A 13,942-nucleotide genomic window follows, 5' to 3' on the forward strand; every position below is an offset into this window, starting at 1 on the left:
TCTAACTCGATTATGTCACTGATAATACGTTTTGTAAGAAAAGGAAGTTTAACTTTTATAAGCATTCGCTTTCAGCAAAAAAAGAAAATAATTATAAAAACGCTTCAGTTTGATAGCTTACCGTATATAGCATACACTATCATTGAGCATGTATAATATCTATGTTAAAAACCAAGTAATTTTGGTAACTTTCCATCACAAGCTTATCATATTTAAAGTTTTCCATTACATTAGTGAAATGTTATGTATTTATAGAAACAGATAATATATTACTTGGATCTATTTTAAGAAAAACACGTGTTTTTATTTCAAGTAAGAACAGATAAATGAAAGTAAGGTCATAAGTTTTATATTTATTACATTAGAAGATAAAAGAAGTATCATTATAAACCATTAACTATTTTTGATGTGCCCGAATGTGAATTGCAAAATATCTTTGAATAATAGTTAGTATAAAACGATTGATGATGTTAAACATGAATTCAACTTTACTATAACATAATATTTATATCAATTTCATTGTAAAAAAATTGTGCCAATGTTTGACATAGTCTATGTCAAAACACTAGACGTTAGTTTGGACACATTATAGATCTCGGATGTCAATTTCAATATCACGGACTGTTAAAGTTCTTTACAATGCGCAGAAAGTGGAAAGATTTGATATATTTTATCTACGCATTGTCGAATGACATTCGATATGATTTTTGTCTTTTGTTTTTATGCTTTCATATAAAACCCTTTTATAAAAACTATATAAAACTATATTATTTGTATAACTTAAGAAAAAAATACAAAATGGGCTCGGGTTATGCTACGATCTGATAGTCGTTTTCATCTGTAAGTTGTCTACATCCGAAGAATCAACCAATATTCGGGCTATGTCTTTAAAATGATACCTAAATTCAATAATTTTAGAGAAGTCACAAATTTAAAATTTATAATATGTAAAAAAAAACAACAAAAAAAACAAACAATAAAACTTCAATGTTTGGAAACCATTAATATATAGTTTAATCGGTTAAACTGCAATTTAACGCTAAGTTAACTAGTGATATTACGATTATGTTAAAATAATAAAAAAAACATTCTGTGCACTTTAAGTTAAGTTTAACATTACACTTACATTACATATTGTAAATTTGAATCACGTGTTCGATGATATACGTAGTATATTTAGAAACGTTATCTAATAAATTACATTATCAGTAGAAAAAAAATCCCTACATTCTGTGAACTTGACAATCACTTTAAAACAAAACGCTTTGATTTAAAGCCAATACACCGATCGTTTGTGTGAACAAGAAAATATTATTTTGAATACAATAATTTCCAAATTTAAGTACAAAGTCACGTTTGTAGTGATCAAGTTATTCAAACCTGATAATAGATTTAAAAGATCAATTATATGCTATAAACGAGTTAAATAAAGTTAGATTTATAGTTGCACAAATGTCCAGTCCTTATGAGATCAAATGTATTTTCATATTTCTATATAAATATATTTTTGCGGCTGTGTGCTTTCTTCATCATTATTGTTTTTTATTGAGTACCCGTTTTAAAGTTAAATTCAAGCGGCGACGAGGCAGAGAGATTGCTGGCCGCATGGGTTCAAACCCCTTCATGGGTAAGCCGTTGTTTCCTTGAGCAAGACATTTTACACTCATTGCTAAGTAATGGTTTGTTCAAGAAACGGACTCGATAATGCTCCAATAAGCTTTTAGCTTCTAACACAATCCAACTTAGTAAAAGAAATATAAAGAAAGCTTTTCATTTCATTTCCAAGCTATTGAAAGTGTTCGCCAATTATTAAACTAAATGAAAAAAAATCACCAACTACTATATAAAAAAAGAAAACAAAACATGAAGATAAAGATCACTGTTAAGTGCCAATTCGAAAAAATGTACTGCACTTAAAGATAGAGTGTTTAAACAAATGCTTGCAGAAATCTCAGACGCTCTAAGGTTATACCAGACAATGATAGAGCGAAAGAACACTTTTGTACTCAAAGGCGTATATACCCAACATTTACAGAAATAAAGAAAATCTTTTATGTACATATATACCCATCAATAATCAGTTTAGAGTACAGATGATTTGACATGTTCGACCAGGACATCCATATTGCTCTTACGTGCTGTGATAAACTTATATATGCCTCAAACTTAAAAATGGAATTATTACATAGACCACTTGGAGCACTTACCACGGAATATATGCATACGATAACCAAAGAAATATTCTTGGAAATTAATAGAAATTTTTGTTATGTTTTGTTCAACAATTACAATAATTACTCAGGGAAAAACAGTATGTTAATGATTTGAACATTTGCACACAAGTTATTATTATTATCATCATTTTAACTGGTTATGATTATCAGACAGATAGCATTGTAACTTACGTTATGTATAAAGGTAACCATTTAAAAAATATTTACGAATTTGAAAATTTCAAGAGTTTGTTGACATACCTGTATAATAATGGTGAGTCTACCATCTAATCCTGCATCCGTTTGATATTATAATGTGTCTCAATTCAGAATCATATGTCTTTTCAAAACCGAAGAAAACATTGATATTATCTGTTGTTTATGTAGAAAAACATCTCCAACGAAAGTGTCGATGCCAACAAGATGATCGAATTTATAACGTTGTTAATTGAAACTTGATTGAAATTGAATAATATATTATTTCTTTAGATTCTAGTTATGATATAAGGCGTTTATTTGCCATTCTTTCGAATGTTTTACATAGGCAGCTTGTAAATGTAATTGCAACAGTTTGAAGGGTAAAAACTATATTTGTTTGTTTAAGAACAGAATTTTTGTCCAGCTACAATGAACTTTATCAGATACGTAAATTATATTACATATTTAAAACAATTATTAACCTATTACCCGATATACACGACTTTTAACGCCTTTTTACATGTACGCCCCTCCCTTTTTTGTTGTCTCAAATGGTGAAAAAATGCCTTATTAATGCCCCCAACACTTGTTTTTGCTTGAGAAATGTTGTTAAAAAATGTGACCACTTTTTCGGCGCGGCCTCCTATCCAAAAGATACACCAGGGGGTTGCCAGAAGGGGGATGTGTTTCTTTTTGGAGGGTTTGAAGGGGGCGCAGTCCCCCTCATCGTGAAGAAAATTTAGGACTTGTGAGAGGCTAAATATGACCCCAGATCCATCATAAGGTAATGTGAAACCAACACTGAGTAAATAATGTTTTACCAACTTACTGATGTAGCTTTTCTTTTTCTCGCAGAAATTTATTAAATTCGAGGAAATTCTTACGTATTAATTTTTATATGAAGAGAAAAAAACTGTTTTTGAATCTGCATTCATTATTACTGGTGTCTACCATACATAGTGCACTTAACATATCTTCTCTGATATACTCAAATGGTGTTTTTGAAACTTTATAGCAATTAAGTAAAAAGTCGAGCGTAGTTTACCTGCAAAAACAACAACAACAACAACAACAACAACAACAAAACAAAAAACTAAATTTATTTAAATTCGCTTTAAAAAGTTTATTGTTATGGTACAAAAGGCATCCGGCCCATACATTTTAGTACATCAAATGCAATAATTTTTAAAACGCAGACACTACAATATCTAACATGATAATGAAAATTAAACTTGGTCAGTGTAATGCGGTGTCTAATCGATGTTTAGAAATGATTGCATTTGCTTATTCCTAATTAAATGAACACATAAGCTATTGGCATTTATTCAAGTATTTAAATTATTTCAGTAGTTTGGTGATACTAAATAGCATATTTAAGTGATCACTGTATGACCAAATATAGCAGCGATTTATGATATCATTAATAAATGATATTCAGGCATTTTCTTTAAGACACAGAATTTTGACTTGCTCATTAATTCTGGGAAGATCTGGTTTTATTTTATAAATTCTGATTAATTTGGCTGCTATTAATATATGTTGATATGAGACACTTCTTAGCTAAATCCAGAAAATTGTGCATTATTGCTTTCAGAGAAGCAAAAAGTTGACCTTTTTGTACAAAGAATACAGAAGAGTAATATCAATTAAACTGTTAATCCGTTTAAACGGGATAGTGTAGACACACTTTGATACGTCGCCAACCCTTTGTCTGTCTTTCTATTTCTGGTTGATCTTAAAAAGTGAAGCATGATACAAGTATTTATGAGAAGAAGGTAGTTGTGAACTATATCTAGTATTTAATGGAAGTTTCAAATATTCTAGTCATTCACCTTCGTTCAGATATTAAAAAATGCATCGCAATCAAGTGAAGGTGACCTAGTGACTCTGTATTGTCATAAAATACTTGAATGTTTATCAATGTCCTTCCCTTTCAACCATTATGTAACCATCGCATTAAATATGTCGCCTACAATATTTCATTTACCACTGCACCTGCTAAGTTGAACATGTAACATTACATAATTTCGGACACCTGCGTAGCCTGCGTAGCTTATCGTCTGATTTATTTCCAATTACATTGACTCATAAATTATTTACATCTTAAGCATTATATATACCTGAGACGATCATAAATGGTTAACTAGTTTAGACATTAAAATAGACATGCAAAAATTTTAAGTAATCTTTATAAATATTTTAGACATAAACATAGACATGCAAAAATCTAAGTTCAATGCCTGTAATTTTAAATAAAGTACGTACTTATTACTTTCGAATGTGCATTCTAAACAGCAGATAAAATGGCAAAGCAAATACTAAGACTCATAGGACTTGTTTTTTAATTTCATTTTAATGACATTTTGTCTTTCTAATAATGAAGTATAAGAATGGATAAAACACTAATTATAAATATCTTGCATTTGTAGTATTCTTGTTTGCTACTATTTGCTTTGCTGTTGTTCTGAACATTCTTCGTTTAATGGAAACTACTTTAAAAAAACGATAAAATTTGTCTTTCGGCTGAAAAAGGACATATACAATGTGGAGCAACTTTGTATGATTTACGTAATTACTTAAACAATGTAAGTTAATTTTTATAGAAAGATATTAAACTTCATACTTGGACAAACATTAACGTCTCTATTTGAGAAAGTTTACCTAGCTATGCACAAAAAGTCATTATGAAATGAAAATTGCAAATAATAAAAAAATGTTTTTTTTTTTTTTTTTTTTTTTTTTTTTTTTTAAATAGAAAGGTATTCTTAATACTGTATCATTTATCTAAGTTACTGCCTTTTCATGAGTTTTAAATAAACAACTATACAAACATATATAAATTCATTGCCCGATATTATATCTGTATACTCTACATTACATTATTAAATTTATAAAATATAGAGCATTGCAAAGGCATACGTTAAAGTGATGCAAGAAGATAGAAACCAGCAAAAGAAGTATTTAGAAGACAACAAAGTTCGTTTGATGAGCATATCAGATAAATCTTTCTTGGAAGCAAAACCATCAGCCAGTTTAACAGGGAAAGAACAAACTGACACAACATCAGGTATGAAACCATAGACTAGGCATTAACATTACAAGTGAAAATCTGTCGAAAATTCATTTCACCGGACATATACACCATGTTCACCATTCATTGAAAAAAGAGCATTGATTCTTTTATTTACATGCAAATTCAGGTAAAGATAAAAAACAGATACTATTTTGTTTAATATGCAGCTATACACGTCAACCGGGAGTGACGTAAATTCAAGACGTACAATTGGTATACTAATATGTACACGGACTACTCTGGAACGAGAACGAACCATTATCTACAAATCAAAGTATTTCAATTTAAAGAATATGACAATTGTCACATCCTTAAATATACGACATGGAGCGGTATATCTTCCAAAAAGAGAAAACATTTTTGTCAAAATGTCAAACGGTCATACGCTTACTTCTAACTCGGCTGGAAATATTTTCGTAATTCATCCATTAAACTTAAATTCTTTATTGCATTACGTGTACTTCTGTGTTACAGTAAAATAAATTTGATTAACATTTCACTGTTTGATGTTTTGATGGTTCATGAGTTCGCATATCTTAGAGTATTTGTACATGGTTTGTATTTGAGTTGAGATATCATAGTATTTAAGGCATTTTTCAGTCGTATTCATTCTTTGGGTGTATGGTGTAATCTATATTTTTGTTGGCACATACAATTTAATTTTAACACAAGAAGTGTCTGTAAAGAAAGATGCCCAGCCGAAGTAAAACTGGTTTACTTGCATAATGTTAGTACTTAGATTTCGATGCAAAGTCATATAGAGATGTGAGCACAGCTTGAATGACATAATAATTTATTTTAGTGTTGTTAAAGGGACTCCACGGCGGTTTAAAAGCCTAAAAACATAACATTTGAATTTCTAGGGCACTTTAAACAGCAATATAATTATGCAAAGATAGTTAAGAAATATACTTTGAAATACATTGAAAATCGCATTTTTATGCTTTTCTTAGCCCGATTTTAGTGAAAAGCGTTTAAACGCTTTTCATTTTGGTCATTTTTATACAATTTGAATAATTATTCTGGAAAAACGAATTGCGCGAATGATCTGAAATTTTGCACAAAGATTAGTGGTCTCAACCTACATCAAATGGTACATTTATCTGAAAAAATATTTTCAGTCCCATCATGTCTAAAAACCTCAGTGGAGTCCCATTTAAAAAATGGAACACTTTAAGATGTGTTTCAAAACAAACCTGTTGCAGTTGAGTAAGTTTTCTCAATTTCTAACACAAATATCTACGCAGTCGGTAGGCAATTATTTTTATAAATGCTTTATTTACATGCAAAATATATGTAAATTATAAACATTATATCAATTGAACACATTATTATAATCATATAATATATAAGACACTTTATACACAATATTGAACATCATTATTCTCGTTATTCTGGACAAAATCTAAAACTCAGATCTTGTGTAAAATAAACTCTTCACTAAACTGTTCACTAAAATTTGTAATGAGAAGTTATATCTGAGCAATTTGACAACTATCCTGTATATTGTTACAAAAAGTATCCTATAAATTTTAGTTAAGAACTATCTTAGAATTAAAAGAACTATCCTTCACATTTTATTGAGATTTCTAGATTTCATTTTGTATTTTTAAAAATTTAAAGAAACATCTTCTTATATTCAGTTCTTCCTTGTATATTATACAGGAAGTCAACTGATTTTTAGACCGGCCTTTGGTCAGAAAAATTCTACCGTGGTTATGTCACCGAAAGTAAGTTTTATATTATAAGAACAATTGACCGGATTTTGCCATTCTTTTGTTATCTTGAACATTTCACAATATCCTTGAACATGAATATCATGTACAAATAAAACAAGTCAGTTTGGTAAATTCCCTTAACAATATATATATAATATGTATTTATAGAAACAGGTTATATTCTTCGATCAGAACATTACGTGTTTTATTTAAGGTATTAAAGGACGGACAAAGATTGTTGACATAAAGTTTAAAACTGTTGACATAAGAGTTATGATTATAAACCTGACGAACCAGAGTACGGGTTGCATAATATTTTTGAAAAATAATTAGTACATTATGATAGGACCATTTATGAAGTCAAACATTGATTTGTTGATTGGCATTGATAAACTTTTTTTGAACTTGTTATTTATGAAATAATATTTCAAAGTCATTGTAACATATCATTAAATCTTTTATCGGCTAAAACGCAATTGAACGCTAAGTTAACGGTGCGATTTTGTTAAAAATAGAGGATATCTTCTGTGCACTTGAAGTTTGTTTGTCATGAACAATGTAAAGCTGATAATAGATAAATAGATCATTTATGGGCTATGAACACGTTTAAAAATTTAATGAATAGTTGGTTTCAGGATAACATATCATAAATATTTTCTTATTTCAATGTAAATATATCTTTTGACTTTTGTGCCCCCACTTTAGGGGGGGGGGGGATTTAGATTCACCCTCGTCAATCCGCCCGTCCATTCTCATTTTGTGTCACACGTAGCTCAAAAAATATTTGCTTTATGGAATTTTACAGGAATGTTGATCAGCATGTTAATAGAGAAAATCTGAATCCCTAAAGAAAGCCCAACACAGCAAAATTGTAAAATGTTGCAGACTCGGTTTGATTGAGCCTGTTCATGGGCGGTACTGGAAAGTGCAAGTCACCGTCCACGCCCCCTAGCAAAGCAGAACTCAACATTTAAACACACAAAATGGTGAAATTTTGAGTTTAGAATCATCCGCAAATGTGTTCATACGGCGGTTATCATGGAAACTTCAATGTGACAAAGTAGTGTCATTCAATGAAAAGCGGCGTATGGTCCCCAAGTAAAATAATGCGTGTGTCCTAAACGAGACAACAGTGTGCAGAACTGAATAAAATGTAATTTTGAAATGGGATCTGAGGTTATGAAGCCTGCACAACACAGACACGACGTGAAAAGACAAATTTAAAAAACAGGCAACATATCCTAAGGGTGATTTAACAATATCCGAGTAGGAATACTGGAACCACCCAAGTTGAAAAAGGCCAAATACAAAAAAACTAAAAATACCATCTAAAATTTATACACAACAATAATGTCGTGCTGAACGATCTTCAAGGATCGAAAATATTAAAAGTTGTGCACCTTGGTATTTCCGTGTGGATTTATTTAGTATTATTAGAGTTATTGCCCTTTATTTTTTATTTGCCCTCTGAAAATTTACAGGAATGTTAGTCAGCATATGAAGTTGTACACCTGGGGTTTTGATTGTGGATTTATTCTGTTTTGTCATAGTTATTGTCCTTGACTTAGTAAAAATTTACAATTTTCAACTTGTGTCGCACGTAGCTTAAAAGGTATTTTACCTAGGGTCATGAAACTTTACAAGAATGTTGACCAGCATGTGTCGTTGTGCACTTGGGTATTTTCGTATGGATGTGGAATAATTGTCCTTGACTTAGTAAAAAAATGCAATTTTCAACTTGTGTCACACGTAGTTCAAAAAATATTTGACAGAGGGTCATGAAACTTTACAGGAATGTTGATCAGCATGTGAAGTTGTGCACCTGGGGTTTCGCTTGTAAATCTATATGTTTTGTTAGAGTTATTTCCCTTGACTTAGAGAAAATTTACAATTTTCAATTTTTATAGTGCTTAGCTTAAAATTTATCATAGAGTCATGAAACTTAACAGGAATATTGGTCAGCATTTGTAGTTGTGCAACGGGTTTCGCTTGTTGATTTATTCAGTAGTATTTGTAGTTATTGCATTATTGCGCTTGACTTTGTAAAAACCGTTTCAATATGTTGTGTTACTTGTTCCTTAAGTGCTAGTGTAGAATCAACCAACTTTACAGGAATAATGATCAACATCACTGTGAAGCTATGCACCTGGGATTTTGCATGGGGATTTTTTTACAGTTTTGTTAGAGTTATTGTCCTTGACGTATTATAAATTTGCAAATTTCAACTTGTTTATGCATAGCTCAAAAAGTTTTTGACGTGTAGGCCTGAAAGTTTACAAGAATGTCGGTCAGCATGTGTACTTATGCACCTTGGGGTTTGATTGTGGATTTATTCAATATTTGCAAAGTTCTTGCACTTTACTTAGTAAAATATTTTAGTTAGTTGAGTGTAGGGGCTTCCGTGTCCTATGGACACATTTCTTGTTTTTATTGAGTTTCCGTTTTAAATCCAATTGGAGGAGTAGCTGAGTGGTTAACATGTCAGATAAGTAATCTAAGGATTGCTGGCCATGTGGGTTCAAACCCCGTCAGGGGCAAGCCGTTGTTTCCGTGATCAAGAAAATTACACTTATTGCTTAGTACTGCCTTGTTCCAGAAACAGAGTTGAGAAAGTTTAAATAAGCTATAAGCTTCCAGCACAATCGAACTAAATTAAATAGTAAAAAAAAAATATGAAGAAAGCTTTTCTCGACACGAGTGAAAGTGTTCGCCCTTACAAAGTATTTAGCTAAATGTGAGGGGGTGGTGGATAGGCAAAAAAAAAAACAAACACAAAAACAATTAAATGAAATCCCATAAAACACAAAAAACAACATTAAGATGAAAGGCCCCTGTAATAGACTAGACTTTCAGACTTTCTTTTTAAACAAATGCTTGGAGAAAATTTCAGTCGTTCTAATGTTACACCAGACAAGAAGACAAGAACACTTTTGTACTCAAAAGAGTATATAGCAAACATTGACCGATATAAAGAAAACCTTTTTTGTACATTGTACATATATACCAATCAATAAGTTTGGAGTGCAGATGTCTGACCAGAACACCCATATTGCTCTTAAGTGCTGTGATAAACTTATATATGCCTTAAACATAAAAATTGGAATTATATTTAGTGCGCATGCTTAAAAGGTAGGCGAAACAACGATGATGAAAAGTCGAAAGTTCGATGGTAAAATGTAACAATAACGAAACCATGATTGTGAAAACAAGATATTATTACGTGATTTCACCATCGTACTTTTGACTTTTCACTATCGTTGTTTCGTTATTTCGACTTTTCACCATCGTACTTTCCACTTTTCATCATCGTTCTTTCGCCTTCCTTTTAAGCATGCGCAATAAATGAGAACGCACATCCGTATGCTAAAAGCCATCACCATTATTATTTCTTTGTTATGTTAAGATCATTGTACGCATGGCAGATGAGATGGTGAAAAGTAAAAAACCACGATGATGATAAGTGGGACGTTCTATGGTGAAAAGCCGAAACCAAGATAATGAAGTCGAGTACGATGGTGAAAAGTTGACATAACGAAACCACAACGCTGAAAAGTTAGTGGTAAGATGGTGAAAAGTCGAAAGTACGATGTAAAAAAGACGAAACTACGATGATGAAAAGACGAAACCACGATAATAAAATGTTGGAAGAACGATGGTGAATAGTCGGAATAACGAAACCACAATATTGATAAGTCGAAAATACGATGTTGAAAAGTCGAAATAACGAAACTACGATAGAGAAAATTCAAAAGTATGTTGGTAAAATCACGAATCGTGTTTTCAACATCGTGATTTCGTTATTTCACTTTTCACTAATATAATTTCGTGTTTTTCATTATTTCGAGTTGGTATGTGCCGAGATGCCCCGAACGAGACACCGTATGCAAACGATATACATTTCCAATAACGACTAAATAGATAAGACAAAATAATGAAGAATAGAAGTATAGGAGTAATTAATGGTAAAGCATCGTACTGATATATTAACGATATCTTAATGACAATCCTTTTGTCGTAGAAATTAAAGACATTATTTTTTAAATACTGTGTTTTCCTTGAAATATAATGATGCTTATCTTTTTGCACCAGGTTTTCCTTGCTTGATAAGAATAAAGTAATATAAAAGCACACACACACACATGCACACCAACACGCACACTCGCACACACGCACGCACGCACACACACAAAACAAAATCTCCCCAAATTATCCCCCAGAAAATGAATAAGCTAATCATTATATAGTAAAGTGAGAAATAAATTCACTTGCGAACAGCATTTCAGTTTTCTCACTTCTCAGTAAGATATATCACATATTCACTCAAAACAAACTTTTCAACATAAAACAGCTATGGTAGATCAAACAGATTCTCTCAAGATTTTCTTTACTCCTCTAAATATTATTAGTTAAAATCGAGAGAAACCAGTGTTTGATGAATCGCCGATGGTACAGTATGTACTTAAAAAATACGAATATTATTGTTAAGAGAATTTCCCGGTGTCCTTAGATGACAATACTCCAAGATTACAATATTCCAATTTAGCTTTTCTAAATGCTTCATTCTTTTGCGCTCACAATTTAATTGTCTGATAGAAGACCGTTTATGTTATTCAATATTTCCGAAATGCCTCCTTACTGAAGTATTCTTAAAATATCTACTGAAGAGTTACGAATTATTTTAACGTAAGTTTAAGATAAAACTAACGAACGTTTTGTGAAACACAATTTACGTATGTTTAAACGAAAAAGTAAAGTTTAAAAAATGCTTCCTAAAACCTAATGGTTAGTAAAATAGGCCTCTGGCCTATACATTTATTATAAATACAATTACGCAGTACTTGTTACTACAATTTAAACTCGGTGTCAATCTATATTTAGAAATGATTGCATTTTACATTAATACACTGGGTGAACTTTTCTACGTTATGAGAAGACATAAGTCTCCTAAAGTTCTTTCCCACGTGAAATAAATATTTTATTTGTTTATTTCTTTCTTAAGACGCGTCTCCAAATATAGTAACATTTTGTCTTGCTAGTTATACTTGGTCTAACGATAAGCAATGTCATTTCACTTTAAATTGAAATAACGAATAAATCAGTTCACTTTTGATGTTTACATGGTTTAAGTAATTATAAATTTCAAATAAAATGTTGAATGTCACAGGAAAATATTTTTTTTCGATTCGGATTAACAGTTATCTGCTCTATTTTGAAAAATAATGTAAACGAAATGTACTGTGCATAACTATGTCAGTGATTTCTTAATTTATTTCTAATTACATTCATTCATAAATATTTTATACATGAGAGGATCATGATGTACAATACGTGTATTTGTACAGTTTAATGCTTGTTTTTCTTTTACTATCTTTTGTGCTATCTACAAAGACTACACATTTATCAGCAGATAAAATCGAAAGCTCATCGGATTTGTTTCTTTTTTCCATTTTTCATGTATTTCTAATTATTAAGTGAAAAAAAATTAGAATGGTTGAAACCCTTAGAAATATTTCTTTTATAGTTTTAATAGTTACTGTAATATGCATTGCTGTTGTTTTGACCGTTCTTTTTTTAATTCCGACCACTTCTCAAAACGATAACATTTGTCTTCCAAATGCAAATGGAAAGATACAATGTGAAGCAACTTTTTATCATTTACATGATTATTTAGATAATGTAAGTTGATTTTTTTACATATTTCACAAAAAGACATTAACAAACAAAACAAAAGTATTATAATAATGTTGTTTTTTGTGTCTTTCTTATTGGAGAGATACTCTTTATGCTGCATAATTTATTCAATTTACTTCTTTTTATATGAGTTTAAAAACAAATATGTAAACATATATACCGTGAAATATACCGCATACCGTTTTATCAAATAAATTGCCTGATAATATACCGGTATAATCTACATTACATTGGTATACTTATTCAACTATAGAGCATCGGAAAGGCATACGTTGAAGTGACGAAAGAAGATATAGAGCGGCAACAGAAGTATTTAGAAGACAACAAAGTTCGTTTGATGAGCGTTTCAGATCAATCTTTCTGGGAAGCAAGACCCTCAGCCCGTTTAACAGGGAAACAACAACTTGAGACAACAACAGGTATGAAACGATAGACTATGCAATGACGCGAGAAAATCTGTAGAAAAATTAAAATGCAAAATATTTAAGCATCTTGACAATTTATATATTTTATCAGACATAGTCACCATTCGTTGCAAAAAGATCATTGATTCTTTAATTTTCATGTATATTCAGGTATAGATAAGAAACAGGAAATTTGTAAGGATTTTATGATTTCTAAAATTTCTTTATTAAAGTACAATTAGGAATATCAAATAACTTTCACATTTCTATATAAATGAAAAAGAAAAAATGAGATGATTTCACTGAAATAAAAATAATTATATTATAGATATAAACGTTGCTGAAATTGCACCTATTAGGGAATGGATGTACGATAAAGATCCTCTTAGCACAAGCAGTTTTTTAAGGAACGGAGTACGCTATAGGAACGGTCGGCTTGTTGTACCAGTTGATGGGACATATTTTCTATATTCACTAATTGATTTCTTTGAACCTTGTGATCATTTAACTGGAAAACCAAATATTGAAGACTTGAAGAAACCTATAAGACATGCACTGTTTAAATTTAATATCAATGCAGGAGAATCTGAGATAACTTCAAACATTCAACCACATCATATTTCAAGAAACAAATTCTATAATTCA

The sequence above is a fragment of the Ruditapes philippinarum genome, unplaced genomic scaffold (assembly GCF_026571515.1).
Source record: "Ruditapes philippinarum isolate M1 unplaced genomic scaffold, ASM2657151v2 ctg2775_1_1_1_1, whole genome shotgun sequence".
Lineage (NCBI taxonomy): Eukaryota > Metazoa > Mollusca > Bivalvia > Venerida > Veneridae > Ruditapes > Ruditapes philippinarum.